The 20,911-nt window shown below is 47.9% G+C and overlaps 1 long non-coding RNA gene across 1 annotated transcript; it reads left to right on the forward strand.

The window, feature by feature from the left end:
• The first annotated feature begins 3,344 nt into the window (after nt 1–3,344).
• Nucleotides 3,345–12,885, forward strand: LOC120892294 (uncharacterized). Its single transcript, XR_013425732.1, has 3 exons — nt 3,345–3,497; nt 10,856–10,990; nt 11,399–12,885. It is a non-coding gene; the product is annotated as an uncharacterized LOC120892294 (long non-coding RNA).
• Nucleotides 12,886–20,911: the final 8,026 nt, after the last annotated feature.

Genomic DNA, 20,911 nt, shown 5'->3' on the forward strand with positions numbered 1-20,911 from the left:
TGATAAGGAGAGAGGAGAGGGGGAGTCAAAGGACCCTGGACCCCAGCAGCGAGATGCAGAAGCTGGAGCAGCGAATTCTGGAATCCAGAGAATGGAGCCTCCCCTCCCCTGCTCTCTTCTGCCGTGACCTTCTGGAGAGCTGGCAGATGCAGCTGCTGACCACGCAGGGCCTCTCTTTTCCTTCTCCTTTCAGTTTGCTCTGAGATGGGGATATCGCACCCGAGGATGAGGAAGGGCTCTTGGGATCCAGGCCCCTAGACAGGAAGGGAAGGAAGCAGGGCGGGGCGGGGGGAACGCTGGGTTGTGGGGCAGTCCAACCAGCCCCGGGATGTGTCAGGAAACGAGGATGTGCCCTCAGAATTGCCAAGCCGAGGTGAGGGGGTTGGCATGGATGACCCCACACTCACAGCCCTTAGGTGCCGGGCACCCCAGGTGAGGCAGGTCTCTGCAGCCCAGGAAGCTGCTAAACTGCCAGATGCCCACCGCAGCAGGACCAGGCCTGGCACACAGTGGGCTGTGACTCAGTGGATATCTGTTGAGTGGAAAAGCCGTGGGACAGATCTGTGAGGGACAGAATGAGTTGTCACCTTCATGGTGTGACTTAGGGACATTAAGAATCAGAATGTGCTCTCTGATAAGCAGATGCTGACTCACAATAAGAGGGGGGAGTTCAGTGGATTAGACAAAGGGGCATGCAGGGAAGGGAATAGCAAAGACAGTAGAATGAACTGGACACAACTGTCCCATGTTTATATGTGAATACACACCAGTGAAGCTCCACACCACGGGCCACCACAAGAATGGGAAGTTATTCTCCATGTAGGTACGACATGTTAAATACACTCTACTGACCTGTATAACAAAAAAAGAACACATAAATTTTTTTTTAAAATTTAAATCAATTCACTCAAGACAAAATACAACTCCTTTCTACTGCCTCAATAGTATCTGAAGTTTCTCAAATTTCCCAGGCAAGAGAGGTGTTCCTAAGCAAGGGCCAGTCCTCAGATGTGCAAGTCTGAGACACAGCTCACAGTGCTATGCTCAATACCTGGCTCCATTCCATTTTCATATGCAAATCTCGGTTTGCAGCGCCTGGGCGTGATGCATAATGCAAGGGACTTTTGGACTTGACATCCCGTTCCAACGTGCAGTTCCCGGATGCTTATGTTTGAGCATTTATTTTAATTTGCATGTTTCCAATAGCTGCCTCTACTCATTGCAGAACAGGGCAAGCATGAATACACACGTACTGTGCATTATCATCTTCTCACAACCCTCGCTGGTCTGGGACTCAGTCTCACTGACATGGTCTTTCTTATGGGGTGGCCTCAAAGATGAGATGTGGTCAGCAGGATCACTCTGGGGTCTTTGACCCGATGTCTTCACTTTGGAACACCCTCTTTTGTTCAGCAAATCTATGGTTGTCCTGCCTTTAGCCTTCAAAGAACATTCCTTATAAGGACTAGTTGTGTGAATTTATATGGCATGTAACTTTATGTCCTGGACGTAGTTGTTCATTAAAAATGGGACTTCAAAGCACTCCTGTTGGGGCTGGTGATAGAGCCCAGTGGCAGAGCACTGATGGAACATGTGAGAGGCCCTGGTACAGAAAAAACAAGGACAAATAACAAACAAAACTCAAAAAACCCACACCTGTTGCCCTTGAAACATAAACAGATATTTTCAGTTACAATTTCTAGTGATTTGGCTTAAAAAAATGCCAATATTCAGATCCTTTGGGACAAGGGACAACTATTCCCTCCCCCTAGTCTCTGCATAGATGGCATTGGGCTTACTCTGTATGGTTTACAGCAACCCTGTGGATGGCGTAGATGTGGCTCGTCCTCTAAAAGTTCATGTGCAAGGGGTTGGGTCCCACGCATAGTGATGTTCTGTGGTGGAAACTTTAAGTGAGGCCCCAGAAAGGCCCCTAGGTCACGAGTCTCCACCCACGAGTGGAGAAATGCTGTCCGCCAAGAATGAGTCCTTAGGAAGCCAGGGCAGCCTGCGTGCCTGGCCTCTTGGCACGCACGGCCAGTTCTCTTTGTGCTTTTCCATCATGTGGTGATGTCGCCAGGGGTCCTCGCCGGGATGCTGGCGCCACGCAGTTATCCAGCCTTGGGGATTTTGTTAGAGCCACCCAAAACAGACTAAAGCACCTGCCTTTGAGGAGACAGCAGTGATGACATTGTCAAAGTCAAGATGTCCTTTACGAAGGCTGCTGCCATCAGAGTTCATGCAGGCAGCAGGTTTAAGATGAGTGATAAAGACAAGGCAAGTCAGCCGTGAAGGGCGTTGTTAGGCCTCCTATTGTTGAATAGGATTAAAATGGTACCATGAAGGATTCATCCCAAGTTGCAGCCCCTGCCATATACTAGGCTTTTGGAACAGACCAGACTGTGGCCCTGTGGCTGCTGGGGCTCCCGTGGGATTTTCCATCTGCACAGAAAAATGTGCACTACTTGAACCCAGGGTCTGTGTTTTTGTCTCCAGTGCAGAAGTGCTGATCCCTCAGGTCTACAGCTGGCTACAGACTTTGGAGAGCGTTCAGTCCTCTGGAGCATGGAAGCTTCCCTTCATGGTTTATTTGTTCATGTGTTTACCTAGTCATTCAACAAGGACCTGCTGAAACCCTGCAGTGACTCAGGCACAGGTAGTGGGACAGGCAGAGAAGGAGAATGACACAGGTGTGGACTGCGTTAGGATGGAGGTAGCACAGAGCAGTGCAGGCCTCAAGAGAACCAGCACTCGTCCCCCAGGAAGATGACCCCGGCCGATGACCGGTGTGCGTGATGCTTTCTCGAGAATGGCTCACTGGAGGAAGCCTGGGACTCTGGAAGACCGCAGTCCGTGTGGCTGGAGTCGAGCAGTATGATGACACAGTTGGATTTTCGCTTTTAACAGATCAATGATCTGGGGAAGAGATTATTGCCACGTGAACTTGGGCCATGATGGAAGTGGGTACACTCCAAAGACGCTTTAGAGGCAGAACTGCCAGACTGGGTGATCCTCTGGCCAGACCCTAGTGGTGGGAAACTGGGGGCCAAAGACCGTCTGGGTGCAGGATCTCACTGCCAGAGCCCCCTCGGCCATGGGGAAGAGTGTACCTGAAGGAACACCTGTTCCCTGGGAACAATTTGTGATGGGGATAAGAACTCAGGATGAATTTGCTTAGGGGAAAAAAAATGCAAAAAGGCATTCCAAATTGCTGGCCCCTTAATCTCTGGCGTTTCTCTAAATTGGCCCAAGGCTGCTCCGACTCTGGCCCTGATTTCTATTGTAAGCCGACTTAATTCTGAGCAGTGGAGATGCATCGCTCTCGGGAAGCAGGCTAAGTCATCAGTTTCAGCCCTTAATCAGGTGCTTAGCAGAGAAGCAGGCCAGCTCTGGGAACGTGTGCAAATGAGCTCCGTAAACAGCAAAAGGCTGGACATGGCAAGGTTCGAGGCTGCTCGGAAGCAAGCTGGTCCCCTTTGTGCTCTGTGTGTGGGAAGGTAAGACTTGGTATTAACTTGCCCCAAATATATTTATTGAGCAACTACTACATGATGTGCACAAGAGGTAGATCATATAATTTATGTATCTCTTCACTTTTGATCCCTGGCATGGCCTGGAAGAGAGAAGGTCAACATTTTCTGTGCTGTGAAATGAGCCTCAAACCCCTGCATGTACATCCAGGCATCTCAGTGCACCCCATCCTACTATGGCTGTTCCAACCACAAGCTTTGGAGTCGGGCCTGAGTTGTTAAAGCTCCAATGGATCACTTACCGGCTCTGTGGTCCTTGTCAAGTTGCTTAATTTTTTATAAATTTCAGTGATCTTACCTGTAGAATTGAGGGAACTATTAGGTGCAAGAATACAAAATCGCCATTTTTTAAGCCAAAAAAAAATGTCTCGCTCCCGAGAATTTCACGATTGACCTTCCCGTGGTAGAGGGTTATGGTGAGGATTAAATGAGATTATATATTCAAGTTTTAATCTAGTTCCTATTTGTAAAGTAGGAAGACCTCTTGACCCTCCTCTTCTTGGTGTAATAATTATTAATGATATAAATATAATCCTTACTTTTATGTCTGAGTAGGACAGTTTAGAGTGTGGGTGTTGGAGGGCAGACCCTGCTCCACTAAGAGTTCTCCTGAAGCATTCCTGCCCCTGGCCACACATCCTTGCTCCTCTTCTTGGATGTGGAATGTGTGGCCTGGCTGGTGGGTGACAGCTGTAGGTCCACACTTCTAGATGGAGAGGAAGGAATCTATCAAGACTGTTGAAGGCAGGTGCACACACACACACAGGCCTCTCTGTTCTCTCCCCACTCCACCACCCTTATCTGGACCAATGCTGGGAAGTGGTCCTGGAGAAGTCTCCTGGGGCCAGAGGCTCCAACATTCCCCTGTAGCTTCTCAGCTTCAGAAGGGGGTGGTGGTAGGGGGTGGGAGAAGCAGGAAGCCTGCAGCTGAGCAGCACCTCCCACCTGGTTTGCATTGCAAGGAAGCACAGGTTTTGACATCCATCTCCTCATTCGTGGCTCCCTCATTTGATTTAAAATTTGAGCCCAGAGGAGAGTGATGTAGTTAATTAGTTCCTGAACCACCCCCTGCCCCCCACAAAGAAAGGATCTGGGCCAACAGGCTCCGGGAAGGTGCAGTGGCAGAAAGCGTGCTCCTGGGTATTGGAAGAAAGTCTAGACTGGCAAGAAAGAGGAGTGGCTGTGGTCAGGCAAAAGAAGCCGTTTCAGGCCATCAGCTGGGGATGGGGAGATCAAAGTAAGGACAGGGAATTCCAAAGAGGGGAGGCAGAAGACACTCCTCTGCCGGTTCTAGCCAGAGGGGACTTTCTCCCCAGGGAATTCTCTTCTCTGGCCTCACCTTTGACCCTGGTCTCTGGTTTCTGGTCCTTAGGTCCTCAGATTCTCCCCCTGGGCTGTTTAGCTCCTACTTTCTTGCCCTCCAACCCAGTCTGAACCTGACCTTTGAAGGGCTCCTAGTGCTCCCTTTTGCACAGAGAACTCTCTGGGTGTGGGCTCTGCAGCATGGCTGCCCAGGGATCTGCAGACCTGCGAGAGAAAACGGTCATCTCTCTGTTTCTTCTTGCCTTTATTTTATTATTTTATTTTTTGGTACCAGGGTTTGAACTCAGGGGGCTCGACCACGGAGCCACATCCCCAGGCCCTTTTTATTTTTTTGAGACAGGGTCTTGCTAAGGGCATCTCTAAATTGCTGAGGCTGACTTTGAACTTGTGATCCTCCTGCCTCTGCCTCCCAAATTGAAGGGATTACAGGTGTGTGCCACTATGCCCATCCTCCTCTTGCCTTTAACTGAGCTTTTCCTTTTAGTATGAATGTAGGCACCAAGCATAATAGTGTTAGCAGTATTTGTGAATTTCTCTCATCAACAGAAATCACAAATCTTTTCATATTGCAATTGTTATAATTGATATCTCTAAATGTCATTACACTCATCGAAACTATGAAATTATTGTACTTATGAGACCTGCTACCAAAACTTACTAGGTATTACTAAATTATGACTTGACTAAACAGTTGAATAGTTGTTTTCATACATCTGATTTTCTCTGTTACATTGCATTTTTATTTTTTGCTCTTGGAAACATTATTCTGAGCCAGGCACGATGGTACAGTTCTGTAATCCCAGAGGCTCAGGAGGCTGAGGCAGGAGGATTGCAAGTTCAAGACCAGCCTCAGCAATTTAGCAAGGCCCTAAGATACTTTGTGAGATCCTGTCTCAAAATATAAAATAAAAAGGGCTGGGGATGTGGCTCAGTGGTTAAGGCCCCATTACCAAAAAAAAGAAGTAAGGAGGAGGAGGAGGAGGAGTAGGAGGAGAAGGGGGGAGAAAGTTTAAAAAAAATTGTTCTGTTGGCTGCTGGACTTGATGGAGTACACCAGTAATTCCAGCAACTCTGGAGACTGAGGCAGGAGGATCACAAGTTCAAGGCCAGCCTCAGCAATTTAAGGAGACCCTGTGTTAAAATTAAAAGGGCTGGGGATATAGCTTAGTACTAGAATGCCTCTGCCCAGTACCACCCACCACCACCACCACCACAACAACAACAACAAAAAAGAATTATTCTGAGGAAGCCACAGATCTTTCATATTGTGAAGGGGATCCATAGCATAATAAAGATTTAGATTCCCTCCAGTAGAATCGAATTCAAGTTCCTGTAAATGTGACCAGTTCCCAGCTGGGGCTCCACCTGCAGCCAGAGCCAGCAACCAAGAGGTAAGAGACGCCAGGCTGTCCCCGTGAAGGCTCAGGGCAGTTTCCAAGGTCCCGGTGAAGAGCAGGCACCTGTGTTCCCACTCCTTGTACTTGGGGACCTGAGACTTCTGTGTGTGATGTGAAAGTGACTTCCTGGGCCAGGTCAGGAGAGGTGTTGCGGCTTCCTCCAGGAGAGGCCCCAGGGCTTGGCCATATCATCACAGACCCAGGAGCCCCACCCACCAGGGGCAGTGGTGGTGCCCACACCCCTGGTAGGGACCACCGCACTCAGTCCAGGGCCCAGACCAGGAGAGACAACAAAGTGATCACTGTTGCTTTAAGTTCTGGGGTGGCCTGTTCCACAACAGTAACAAAATAGAAGTTGCCTGAGGTATCTTTTTGTCCTTCTTCTAGCAAGACTGTATTACTGCCCTATAACCATTATACAACGTCTAAGGTATCTGCAGCCCAGGCTTGAACGCATATATTGTTTTTAAAATGATTCTACATTGTTTGGTCCTGTATTAGACTCTAGAGCAACACTATCCAATAGAAAATTTCTGCAATGGGGTTGGTGAAGCTCTGTGATGAGTAGGTGCTTAGCATGCGTAAGGTCTTGGGTTGAAGACCTCAATTAATTAAACAAATGAATAAAAACCAAAACAACAGCAACAACAAAATACCCCCAAAAGAAAACCTTTGTGCAATGATGCAAATGTCTCTGTTTGCATTCGCCAACTCTGTAGCCTCTAGTTGCATGTGGCGTTTGAGCCCTTGCAATGTGCCTAGTGCAGCTGAGGAATAATAATTTAATAATTGAAATATTATTTAAACTTAAATAGACATGTTACTGTTTGCTTGACTGAGCAGTATTATTTCAGATTCCATGGACTTACGTATTTTACTTACGATTTTACATAAATCTTACCTTTTTCCTATACCTGTTTTATTTGGCCTAGGAAAAAATTACCTGGTAGATATATTGTTAAAGACTATTAAAATTTTTGCTTTAAACAAAACACTGAAAAACTGGGAAATCACCAACTCTATCAAATTGATGTTTATGAACCAAGTGGCCATGAAGCTTCTAAGGCTGTGTTATTATTAAGGGTCAGGCAGCATCCAGCCACCAGAAGCCAAATGAGAAGGGAGCCAAGCCCCAAAGCTGTGGACAATGACCGTTGCAGTACTGTATGAGAACCGGAATCCTCTGCCCCTGTGGGTGAATCTGGGCGAGGTGGGCTGGGATGAGTGTCCCCTTGCTACTTTTACCCACTTGGGTGTTGTTTACATTATATTTTATTCAGTGAGCCATACTAATACTTCAATTCACGTCTCACACAGTCATACCCACACCCATGTCCAATGTGGCAGGGATCAAACCCAGGATCTCGGGTAACCCCGGCAGAAAGAACATCATCTTTTGTGTTTTTTAAGTCATGTTTTTATCTTATGGAGGGATGCGCTGGGTTCCAAAATAGAGTAAAATCTGAAACTCAGAAGAACACAGAAGATCCACTCAAGTTATTGAGCAATTTCTGAATAATATCCACGCTATTTGTAAGGAAAAGATGTGTTATTTTCAATTCTGACAAGTAACACAAACCAAGAGAGAACGGAGCCCTGCCAGCAAGAGATTCTGCCAAATCAACTCAATGAGTTATAATCATTTGTAATCAGTCCATTAATTAACTGGGCACAAAAGGACACTGTAGAGAGTTCAGAAGTATTTTCCAGAGGAGGGTAAATACACCCCTCCCGCCCTGCTCCTGCCTACGCAACTCTTCACTCAACAAACCCTAATTTTATTCAAAGGAAAAAAAAAACAGTTTCAGTCTTGTCTAAATTCTTTCCACAAACTAGAATTAAAAAGGGTCCAAATGAATAAGCTTCTGGTATAAAACAGGGGAAGAAAAGAAGGAAAAAATAGAGACGGAGGGGGACAGAAGAAAGGAGGTAATTGTGAATATTCACTGAGCACCACAGACCAACCGAGGGGGAAAAGACCTGGTTTTGCTGCAGGCACTTGGTTTTTAATCCGTGATTGACAATGTAATTATAAAAAAGAAACAGTACTGGCCAAATGTGAGTTTTTGGCTAGGATTTGTATTTCTCCTTTCAGTAGTAGCTAAAAAAAGAAAAGAGATGTTTCCAAATTCTGGACCCTCAAACCAAATGTTTTAGAAAGAAGATTTCTAATCATTCTAATAATGACTCAAAGGAAAGAAAAAAATAAAAAAACATAAAACAAATGAAGTGCTCAAGGTGTGCAGGCCCATTGTAGACAAATATCTAAAAACACACAAAAGCAAGAGAAGGTGAAAATACCTATCATCTTACCCTTCAAAGATAAGCTTCAAGTTTACATCCTCATGAATTTTTCTATGCCGTGTGTGCCTCTTTATTTATTTTCCAAAATGTATCGTTTGAGGCCTGTTTTTTCGGAAACTTAAAAAGAAATCATGGACATGAAAAACAACAAGGGGGGCGGGGAGTCATCAACATGTTTCCATGGCTATAGATACGCAATCCCAACACCATCTTTCATGGCTGTGAGGTGTGCTACCTGACGAGTATTCCATATTGTATTTGACCAGGTCCTACTATTGGACATTAGTTTTTCTTTTTTAATAATAATAAAAAAAGAAAACAATGCTGTGACCCAATCTTGGGGCACCTATGCATATACCTTGAATTATTTCCATCATTAATGGGCAAAATAGCATGGCGTGTCACTTTGGTAGGAAAATATTCCTCGGTTTGCATAAAACTCAAAATAATTAAATAGTACAGGTGCTGGAGGTTGACAGATGTCGGATGAATTAGCTGCCCAGGGTTAGGCAAGTAAACTGCTGAGTCTTGGGGGTCTCCTTTTGCATGTCTGGTGGGGAGGATTAGGACTGACTGCTAGTGGTTTTGGGGGGGGTTAAGTGAAATAACAGGAGTTCAGGGTACAGGGCCCAGCACACAGTAGGTGCTCCATGCATTTCAGGCTTCTTTTTCTGCAGTTCCCACCTACTATGAAACTTATGTCTCTCCCCTGATCCCAGAGGCAGGGAGGAGGAGAGGGAGGTAGAGAGGGGCGGGGAGGTAGGAGAAAGAGAAAAAGAGACAAAGAGACACAGAAGGAAGAAGGGAGGAGAAAAGGGAACCGGGGGGAGAGAAGAGGGGCGGGGAGAGACCGTAGAGGGAAGGAGGGAGAAGGCCAAGAACAGAGAAGGGCAGGGAGGCAGCAGAGCAGGGATGGGGGAAGGAGAAGGAGGTACAGCACACACCGCGCTGAGCGTGACTTGCCTCCTCTTAGGACAACAGGGCTCGGGACGCTTTTCAGGCCTTTTTATTTGTCTGTCTGTCTCCTGGCTGGAATTCCCCGGCCCGCCGGAAAGCTTGGCAGCACCTCTCCCAGCATTTCAACCTGCCCCTTGGGGATTAGGAGAGGTTGCAACCCACAGAGCAGGGCCCAGGGAAACCTGTTTACTGCGAGATTCGTGTCTGGTCTTGACAGGTATGTCCTTGTTTGCCCCACAACCACCGACCGGGACGAGGACAGGCGCCGCCGTGCTAGGGCTCGCTGGTGGAGAGGGGGCAAATCAGGCTCCGCGCGCGCCGGGGAGGGCGGCGCCCAGCCCAGCGCACACCTGTGTCCGCGCCCAGGTGACCCTGCCCTCATCCCCAGCCCCTCTCCTCCGGAGGCTCTTGCTGGGGGGGGGGGTCTCCTAGGAGTCCTTTACGCCGGGTGTCAGAGCTAAAATGTTTACTAATCCTCCGCAGCCCAGCTTCCTTCCCCGGCCTCGTCCCAGCCACCTATCAGACACATCACATTTGGGCTGTCGCACACCACAATGGCTACGAACCAGGCGGATGAGCCCTCTGCCCTCTTGAAGCTTTGAGGCTCAAGAGACAGACATAACCAAGTGCGCAAATGCAAACCCCAGGGCGAGGTTCCCAGGAGCATTTGTGCTGAACCGCAGTACTCCCCTGGCCAAAGGAGGCGCTGTTTAAGCCATGACCTTGAAGATGAGACAGCCACGTGAAAACCAGGGCAGAGGTGTTTGGATGTTGAATGTCTCCTGATGGGCAGTGGGCTCCTGAGAAAAGGATGAATTTAGCTGGTTCCTCTCTCCATCTTGCGTGCACTGTCTTGTCCTTCTGCCACATTATGACATAGCATGAAGGCCTCCACCCAATGCCCACACCATGCTCTCAGACATCCCAATCTCCAGAGCTGTGAACCAAATAACATTCTCTTGTTTATAAATTTCCAAGTCTCGGGTATTTGGTCAGAGCAGCAGAAAACAGACTAAGACGGAAAATTTGTATGGAGAAGTGCAGCTGTTGCTAAAACAATACTTGAAGACGTAGAAATGGCTTTGGAACTGGGCAATAGGCAGAGGCTGGAAGGATTTGGAGGAGTTAGCTAGAAAAAGCCTCGGTTGCCATGAAGGTACGTTTAGGGTAATTCTGGTGAAGGCTCAAGAGGAGGACAGCACTAGGGAAAGTGTGGGACATAGAGATTACTTAGGTGTCTGTGATTAGAATGTTGGTAGAAATATGAATGGAAAGGCTGTTCTGATAAGCACTCAGGTGAAACTGAGAATAAGGAACTGAGTAAAATCCCTCCTTTCTCTACAGCAGAAGACTTGGCGAGATTGTGTCTGTGTCCCAGGCTCTGTGGAAGGTGGGATTCGAGAGCAGTGAACTAGGACACCCTGCAGAAGAAGCAGCAAAGCATTTGAGCTGCTGTGTGGCTGCTTTTCACTGCATTCGGTAAGATGTGGAAATAAGAAAAATGATTTAAAGATAGGGTTTATAATTAAAAGCGAGGCAGAATGGGAAGATTTGGAACTTTTGCATTTTGGCCATCAAGAGTGAGAAAGATTTCTGGAGAGAATACAGAGGGTGTGGCCAAGTAACCATCTGCTGGAGCTCCCTGGGGGTAGAAGGGTACGATTCACCCAGATGATAAATGTTAGGGTCTGTAAACAAGTCAAGATGGTTCCTGGCATTTTGCCAGAGGGAGCCATTAAGTGTGGAGATTCCTTATTGGTTGACTGCTGTATCTAGTTTATGTTAATTAGATAAGCTGTGTGGAATGTATAAATCCTCTGTTGTCCTACAATAAACGGCTCCCACTCCTGCTGTATCAATCTACACAAGTTGCTCATCACCCCCCAGTTATTTTGCTGCAGCTGGACTACGGCAGATGGTGGCCTGTACGGGGAGCCCCAGGACACTTGGGGGGTAAGTGATGAAAAAAAGCTGCCCATCCATAGATAGGACGGGAGCAAATCTGCTCATCCCTAGGCAGATAGGGCGAGAGGAAAAATGGCCATTTTGAGAAAATGGAGAAGATTGATACAGTATGTTTGTGTCTTGTTTTGTCTTGAAATGTTGTATTGTCTTTGTGACGAAAATATGGAAGGGGTGAGAAGTAAATTACTAAGAGAAGAAGGCACCCCAGTGGAGCCAAGAATAGTTAGGGCATGTGTTGATAAGAGCCCAGGAACTCTAGTCAGAAGAAGAAAGTTCAGAGGAGAAAAAATTATCAGGAAAAAAGTTGCAGCAAAAGGCTATTACTGAATACTTTTCATTACCGGAGGATGCGTGAATCAGTGAGGTGGCTGCCGTGTGCGCGCCGGTCATGGCGTAGCAAGGATTTTCCAAGCTGCGGCAGCCAGCTCTTCCCTGCCCCCCGCCAGGGGAGTGGGACACCACTGCGAGAGCCCAAATCCAGACCTGACCCAGAGGCACAGTCTCGAAGGCTCTTGTTCCCTGTGCCCAGTGGCAGTATGAGTCCAGAACACTCCCTGGACTCTCCCAGGGCTATCTGGGGCTGCCCAGGATGCTGCAGGTGGAAGACAGCCCACATCCCTGAAGTTTGATCATTTCCAAGTCCAGTAACTACAATGGTTCTCCCACACCTGGAAGCTAATGAGTAGTGAGCACTATTAAGGCTTATTTCAAATGTAAAAAAACCTTGAGATAATGTACTAAATTGTTCAGAAGATTTTTTCTTAGTGGAATGCTACAGGATTTTCTTTAGCCATCCGGAGTTCCTGCCTTCATCCCAGTGCCGGTGAGGATGAGGGTGGAAAAATTTCCAGTGTTGCTGAGAATGGGACGAGACTTCAGCTGAGAACCAGACGAGACTTTGGATCAAGCTAGCTGTCTGCAGAACTTACTTGGACTGTGATTTATCTGGACTGTGAGTTAATCTATTGAGACACTGCTTTACCTCGACTGAGACAACAAACTGTAATCTACAACAAATTGTAACTCAGTATCTTTGCTAACGGTGTCATTGCTGGTATAATTTTTCCAAGGGCTTCTTGCATGGAGCCATCAATTGGCTTGGTATTGTGGCATTTTGTTTCCTCCCCTTCTGCTTGTAGCAGATTATTTATGGTGTTTGTGTAAAAACCACTATGGTCGTTATTTAAATTAAACAAAAGGGGGAAATGTTAAGGTCTGTAAACAAGTCAAGATGGTGCCTGGCATTTTGCCAGAGGGAGTGGTTTGTGAAGTAAGGCCAGTGAGCCATTAAGTGTGGAGATTTCTTATTGGTTGACTGATGTATCTAGTTTATGCTAATTAAGATAAGCTGTGTGGAATGTATAAATACCGCTCCTGTGCTACAATAAACGGCTCCCACTCCTGCTGTATCAATCTACACAAGTTGCTCGTCAACCCCCAGTTATTTTGCTGCAGCTGGACTGCGGCAGATAAGGACCCCAAGAATGTTTTTGTCGGGAACTAGAAGGAAATTCTCCTTCAAAGATTAGCCTGACAGCCCCCTGGGAGACATTCTGCCCTGAAGGCATTCTGCAGCTACCTATCTCCCTGGAACATCCTGCGGTTATCAGGATCATCAGACATCTTGCAGCTCTCAGTTTTACCACCCACATCCAGCAATTGCAGAGACCTTCCCCATCCCCAGCATATGAATACCCACCCAGCAATTGCTGATTAGAGAGCTTCCCCATCCCCAGCATATAAATACCCCTGTGTGAACAATAAAAGTTTGCAGCTTGATCAGAACTTTTGTCTTGCTGTCACCTTTCGTGTCTCTTGTCCCTTCATTCCTCCCCAACTAGGTTCGCTGCCCACATTGATGTGTCCTGCCGGACGGGACATTTTTTAGGGGTCTTCGAGCTGCACCTTGCATCGCAGGTTCGGAAAGTTGGGGTCTTGAAGGCTCACTGACCAGAGCAGCCTCAGGACTCTGCTCCCCACATTCCAACCACCACGGCTCAAGCAGTTCAGGTGTGGCTCCGGCTGCCACTCGGCGGCATGCAGGACTGGAGTCAAAAGGTTATTTCCCCAGCTTTAAGGTTTAATGCTGTTTTCCCTGTTGGGCTTTGGACATTTGGGGACCAGCTGTTCCTCCTTTTTTGCCTCCTTTCCCTTTTGGAACGGGGAGCTCCTATGCCTGTCCCAGCACCGTATTCTGGGAGGACTTTCTGGGATCCCACGGGCTCATGGCTGGAGGGAATTTGCCAGAGGATGAAGGGTGCCTGAGTCTCGTTCTTGATTTGGGTCAGTCTCTAGACCTGGGGCTTCAGAGTTGGTGTGGAATAGTTAAGACCTTTGGTGCCATTGGGATGGAAGAAATGTCTGTGGTATGTGCATTGGGGAGCTGGGGTGATGCTTTGGATGTCTCCTCCGAACTCATGTGGAAGTTTAATTGCCAGTGTCACAGTGTCCCGAGGCAGGACCTTCAGGCTGGGACTGTGCTATGGATTAGTGCCAGGGTGGAGTGGGTTGTTGGTCCCGGGTAGCAGGCTCCTCGTCCTCTCTCTGACTCACATGCAAAGGCTTGCCCTCTGCCATGTGACGAAAAAGCAGCAAGGCCCTTCACCACAGGCCAGGGTCGTGCTGTGGACTTTCAGCCTCCAGAACCCTGAGTCAAATAACCCCTTGTGTATAAATACCCAGCCCTTGGTACTCTGGTATAGCATCAGAAAACAGACAGATGATGGATTCTCAGTGTACTTTTTAGTAACCTGACTTTGAGGGGACAGGATGAGGTTTTTAAAAGCATCACGTGCAAGTTGATCAGATGCTTGTGTGTCAGCTCTGCAGGGTTTCTTTGTTGCCCACTGCATCACTACACAATCACCATATCATCACTGGAGAAGGAGGCTGGGGTCTAATAGAATAATAATCTTTTGCTCAGTAAACACCTGCTGTGTGCTAGGCAGGCGAACAGGCGTTTTGTGGCACCGAGTCTTTGCAACCAACCTTTGACACAGGAATTATTATCTCCCAAAAAGCTCAGAGAGGTTTTCCCAAAGACAAGCCAGAAATGCGTGTCAGAAAAAAAAAATCCAAACTCAGCTGTACTTGGCTGTGTCCTGGTGTCTTTTGGACACACCCAATACCTTCCCTTCCTCGTGAGCAAGGGTTGCCCTTCAAGCTCTTGTTCCCCCAGCGCCACGCAGTTTAATTCAGTGGATTCCATGCACTTGACAAAGCCATTGTTCTAGAATTCTCCCTTTCTTCATCTCCTATCCCTCCACTTCTTTCTAATTCTTCCCTTTGGAGGGAAGAGTCCACTTGGACCTGCTGGTGTTCCCGTGCCTTGTCCGGGCTGCACCAGCCCTGGGGAAGAGGGGCGAGCCCCCGGGCCTTCTCTTCCTCTCTTCCTTCCTCCCTGTCTCTGAATTGTTTGAGTCTTATTGACAGAACCAGCTCCTGTGGGCATGCTCCTATCTGGGAGCCTACCATCCCTACAGATTCACGCAGCACCCCTCTCTCTGATCCCCCGAGATGGCATTTATGGAAATCATGGACCTGAGACTTCTAGGACACAGGGACATTGTGGGTGGGGGGCTAGCCAGGAAGCACCTGCTATTTCCCAACCGGAAGTCGGTTCAGTTTTCTCTTACGTTGCAGGAGCCTTTCCAGTTAATAATGTAACAAGTATCAATAGCATTTACATTTGTGTGGCCCTGCTCAAAGTACTTTCATTTACATTAAATTCTGTGGCCTTCTCCAAAACCAAGAGATGGGCCTCATTTTTTTCCCTGCTGTGACTAAAGGATCTGACCCGAACAACTGTAAGTAGGAGAGTTTGAGGGCTCACAGTTTCAGAGGTCTTCTTAGTCCCTAGAGGGCTGGCTCCATTCCTCAGGGCTCAAGGGGAGGCTGAACATCCTGGCGGGGAAGAGGCTGGCAGAGGGAAGCCGCTCACATCAGTGATCAGGAAGCAGAGAGAGAGTCCACTCACCAGATACAAATATATGTCCAAAGCCACACCCCAATTCCCACCTCCTCCAGCCACCCCCTACCCCTTCAGTTACCACTCAGTTAATTTCTGTCGGGGGGATTAAATCGCTGACTGGGTTAGACTCTTACAATTCAATCATTTCTCCTCAGAACCTTCTTGCACTGTCTCTCACGTGGGCTTTTGGGAGACACCTCACACCCAAACCATAAAGGCCTCACACCATTGTTTCAATTGTAGACAAAGGAGCCCATCCCACCTATCACTCAGCTGGTAATTGATGAAAGGTGCAGCTGGAACAGTGGAACAGCACTTGCCCCAGAGGGCAAAACAAACAGCAAGCCAGCAAAACCTAAAGACTCTGGAGTTGGGGTCAAGTCTTTGTTCCAAACGCCCAGTTGAAATCCAGAGAGCAACTATTAAGGTTTCACCCTCTGTGGTTGCTGCCGGGAAGGAAGGATTGGGGTGGGGGGAATGGGATTTAAGATAAACAAAAAGGCTGTAAAAGCAGGGTGTGGTGGTACACACCTGTAATCCCAGCAGCTCCGGAGGCTGAGGCAGGAGGATTGCAAGTTCAAAGCCAGCTTCAGCATTTTAGCTAGACCCTAAGCAACTCAGCAAGACTCTGTCTCTAAATAAAACATATTAAAAAAAGGGGGGGCTGGGGATGTGCCTCAGTAGCTAGGCACCCCTGGGTTCAATCTCAGGTACCAAAAAAAAAATGGTGTAAGGATGGATTGGTTGAGTGGATGATTCATTCAGTCATACATTTATCAAACACCTTTCCCTGCAGTGTCATCTGACAGGAGAGTCTGGACACGGGAGGATGCAGTTTATATACGGCAGACACCTGCTTGCCTTTTTCTTCTTCTCCCTGGTCTCACAGACCACATTTCCCAGCTCCCCTCATGCTGAGTTCTAGCTAATAGAACGTGAACTGAAAACTCCTGGCTTTCTCCCTCACGCAGATGACCAGGGACATCTCGTGAGCTGGGAAATATTGCTCCTGCCAATTCAAAACCTTGGTATTGTCTCAGACCCAGTCTTTGGCTATATTAAGCCAATGAAAATCGAGAGTTTATGTTTTTGTTTTTGATACATGGAATGAAACTCAGGGGAGCTTGACCACTGAGCCCCATCCCTAGCCCTATTTTGTATTTTATCTAGAGACAGGGTCTCACTGAGTTGCTTAGCACCTCACTGTTGCTGAGGCTGGCTTTGAACTCGAGATCCTCCTGCCTCAGTCTCTCAAGCCTCTGGGATCACAGGCACGTGCTGCCTTGCTGGGCTAAGAGTTCATCTTTTATATTGATCACTGTTAAGCTCACTAGGGTTCTTTAGCCAGGTTGTAAAACAGAATAAGGATCTGATGGCCTCAGGCATCCATTGCAGGCAATTCTCTTCTTTGCATCTAAAATCACGACCTAACACTAGTTATATGTCACTCTTAGGAGATCAGAGAAAGGAGTCACTGTTATGGTTTGGACCTTAAACGTTCTCCATAAGCTTATGTGCTAAAGGCTTGGTCCCCAGCTGCTACTGAAGCGGTGCTATTGAAGGTGCTATTGAAGCGGTGGAACTTTCAGGAGGTGGGGCTTCATTGAAGAAAGCTGGGTCTCTGAGAGTGCTTTGGGAGGGGATTAGGACCCCAGCCCCTTTCTCTCTCTCTCTCTCTGTCTTTGCTTCCTGGTTGCTGTGAGGTGAGCAGTTTTGTTCCATGAGGTCCCTGCCATGGGGTCCTGCCTCACTGAAGCCAGATTTAAAGATAAGTAGTTAGTGGAGCTAGGTTAAGTCAGGTCTAATATCGAGTCTTATAAAGAAACTGGAGTCCACAAAGAAAACGGAGTCCATTCTGAGCCTGGGAAACCAGAACAACACCTGGGAAATTGAAATGTTAATGTCCCCAAGGCTGCGGGCCTGTCCTAAAGAACTGTCATTGAAGCAGCTCCCAGCCGAACAGGGAGATGCTAATCAAACCACCCTAGGCCATTCCTGCCCAGACTTCTCCTCTCTGCCCAACCATCCACCTATTTCCTACCTTTTGGCCTTCCCACCTGCATTCCCCATCACATGCAGGATAGAGGGAAATAAAGGACAGGAAAGTGGGAGGACAAAAGATGACCTTAGATATAAAAAGGGAGAGGACCTCCCCTTTCCATGGATTCCACCTTTCGGGTCCCTTTCTTCTTGGGGAGGGGGTGGGGTCTTTTCTGCTTTCCCTTAATGAAGCTTCCACTTTCCACCCTACACCGGCCTCGGGGGGCTTCTCGGGGAAGCAAACAGCGGTAATGTCGCCACAGGTCCAAAAGCCACAGAGCCAGGGACTGGAACTTCTGAAGCTCTGAGCCTCCCTTTCAGTTGCTCTTCTCAGGTGCTTGGTTGGTGATGGAGAGCCCACCAACACGGCCACTCACCTCACTTTTCAGGGGGCGTCATTGTCTTGCAGAAGCCCAGTGCAGAAAGGCTGGGTGCGTGTAGTGCCACCGCTGTTACGATCCAGCTGTGGAAACTGGGCAGGCGTCCGCACTTCTGTATGTGAATGTAGAGGCGGAAGCTCGTGGGTGGCTTAACTTCATTCTTATGATAAGCCTGGGAAGGAGACCTTATCTTCACTATTTCCTAGACAAAGAAGCATCAGGGTTCAGTGTCCAGGGTCACTCCGCTAGGAAGAGGTAAAGCCAGATTCCAACCCAGGTCTGAAGGTCTCTTGTTCAAGCCAGGGCTACACACTAAGTAAATTTAAGCTGACCCCCAGTGTCCCTCCAGGTTGCCACAATTGGCCAGAGGGCCCAAGCCATATTCCATTCTCAAGGTCAAAGTTAACCCTACTTTGACAGAGACAGAGGTCACTCTACAGCACCCCGGTCGGTGGTCTTGGTCACCCCTGATCTTTCTTCGTCAGAATTTTCCCACTCCAGGCCTGTTTATGGGAAAGTGATACAAGTAACATTAAAAAAGCTTTAAGGAGCGAATCTAAAAAAAAAAGAAGAGTCATCCTACATCCTGACTTTAGGAAAAGGGGACTAATTTATGAAAAGTTTGGGAGATGTGATTAGGAAAGCAAAGGATTGTTAGTTTACAGAGAGAATTAGGTTAACTAACGACCATCTTCCAAAAGCTTAATTAAGTCTCTCAGCCCTCGAGTGAGGCAAGGAAATAATTGATTTTTGCATTGCTGGTGGGAAAGCCAGGAAAGGAGGTAATTTGCTCATGGCCAACAAGGGAACAGGCATCTGTCCTGGGATTAAAAATCTAAGCTTTTCTAGCTCTCCATCTTTTGTTTTACCTTTGAATCCGGAATGCCCAAGGCCCAGAAGACTTGTCGTGTGTGAGAACCCCAGAGCAGGACGGGCAACCGAGATTCTCCATGCAAATGAGACCAAATAATTAAGGATTTATTCCTTAGTAATTTTCTGTCCTTCAAAGAAGTTAACACAAACAATGCACCACTTCTGAGCACGGAGGCCTCCTGGGCTCAGTTTAATAAGTCCTGGCACTTCCCACTGTAAGGCCCGTCACCCCCAGATGCCAGAAAGTAGATGGAGATCTCAGAATTCTAAAGCCTGTCAGGAACAAACAGACCAAAAAGAAAGAGAGAGAAGAGGAGGAGAGGGAGGAGGAGAGGAGGAAGGGGAAGGAGTGGAGAGAGAAATAAAAGGGAAAAAAGAAAAGGAAAAGGAGTAGCAAAAATAAAAGCTGGAAACATTCTAGAAGAGCCTCTGATTATGGGACTCTTGCTCAGTACAGGGGCTTTTCAGAGGTATCCTCCCAGAGCTCCCGGAGGGAAGCATCAAATTACTTTAAAGGAATGTGAAAGCTGATACTTAGGGGGCTGGATGGAGGAGCATTGGAATCTGCAGTTAGCTCAGTCTCTAGCCTTCCCCAGGCACCTACCACCCTGGGCCTGTAAGTCTGATTAGAAGTGGGGGCTGGGGGTGGGTGGGTTAGGGCTAGAATTCTGTTTTCCTTTGCTGGACTGGACTGGATGTTCCTTGAGGATCAGAGTCAAGATTTAATATCCTTTTCCCCCCAGAGCCTAAGGAAATTCTTGAAAAGCCATACATAATAAATGTTTGATGCATGATAAAATGAATGAATACCTCCAACAAGCCCAAGGCCAAGGATCAGGTCTCCCCTGGCCTCCTAATCCCGAGGGCATCTGTGGTCCCTCACCTCTCAAAACATAGGTAAGATTAGCTTGTTTTCCTCCATCCTCCTGGCACCCAATTTCATGGCCTGAGAAGTGAGCCCAATCCCTGTCTGGGTATCTGAAACTTCTGTATTAGGGGATAGCCTGGGGCTCCCACCTGCCCAGACCTGCTGGCCCTGCTAAGCTAACCCTCTGCACCCCATGAATTCAATGTGGGCTGTCTCACCTGCCCCTTCTGTGACTGTAGGCCAGGCAATTTTGGATGCTGAGATTCAGCTACTTCTGTAAAACAAATGCCTTTGACTTAAATAAGGTCAGCAAAGCCCCAGTATCTGCCAGGGTGAGGCCAGGGGACGGTGATGGGCACAGTTGGGCAAAGACAAGAGAGGAAGGGGAAATGGCCAGGGGGGAAGGGCACCCCCTGGTGGAGGGAGAAGCTACTTCTCCTCTCCAGCTGTGCTCTCCAGGAGAACTCGGGTGGCCCGTTCCCAGCTTGTTTCAAAAGACGTTGAAATCTGGATTTTCATGTGAAATTACTCGATTCTTAAACATTGGTGCTATTTTTCTTTTTCAAGAACACAAAGCAAGCCAAACTCAACACATCTGTGTGCCAAGCTCAGCCTCTGGAGCGGACCATATCTCCAGTCCTCCCCGCCTCTGAGAGGATTGGCCAGGTGGCAGAGTGCCCCTTCCGTCTGATGGTGTTGGCTCTCTGTACTATTCCTGGTACCGTTTCAGCAGAGTGGACCAGGGCTTAAGTGTAACTGTGTTTATAAACACCCTGAAGAATTCCATATGGTGTGCCGAATGTGAAGTTGGCTTAATTTGAAGAGATTAAATGTACTCAGGCAATGGCGAGTTGTCTGTTTTGCAAATCAAAGCAATTTGTCGGTGGCAGGCTGCGAAGGGACAGGCTTTGGGATGTGCAGCTGGTGTGACCAGCAAGCCCAGGGACAGGAGCCTGAGAGGCAGGTCAACAGCAGCCACCTCTGGAGCGCTCACCTGTCCTTCTCTTTGCACGACAGGAGGACACACACGTGCCCTGCACACACACGTGCCCTGCACACACACACACACACACACACACACACACACACACACGAGGGTGCACATCCCCCACTCTCCTCCCCCCTTGGATTTAGTTATTTGCTTTTTAATTTGAACTTTGTGAATGAAGAAGTTCACATATTCAGGAACCCTGTGGGAAACTTATGAATCTGGAGGAGGCAGGTCTGAGTGCTGGGGGAGCCCCAGGGATCTGAGTGCCAGGGTTGCAGACCCTCCTGGGGCAGTAACTGACTGCGGGACTTGG

The sequence above is a fragment of the Ictidomys tridecemlineatus genome, chromosome 9, assembly GCF_052094955.1.
Source record: "Ictidomys tridecemlineatus isolate mIctTri1 chromosome 9, mIctTri1.hap1, whole genome shotgun sequence".
Taxonomy (NCBI): Eukaryota; Metazoa; Chordata; class Mammalia; order Rodentia; family Sciuridae; genus Ictidomys; species Ictidomys tridecemlineatus.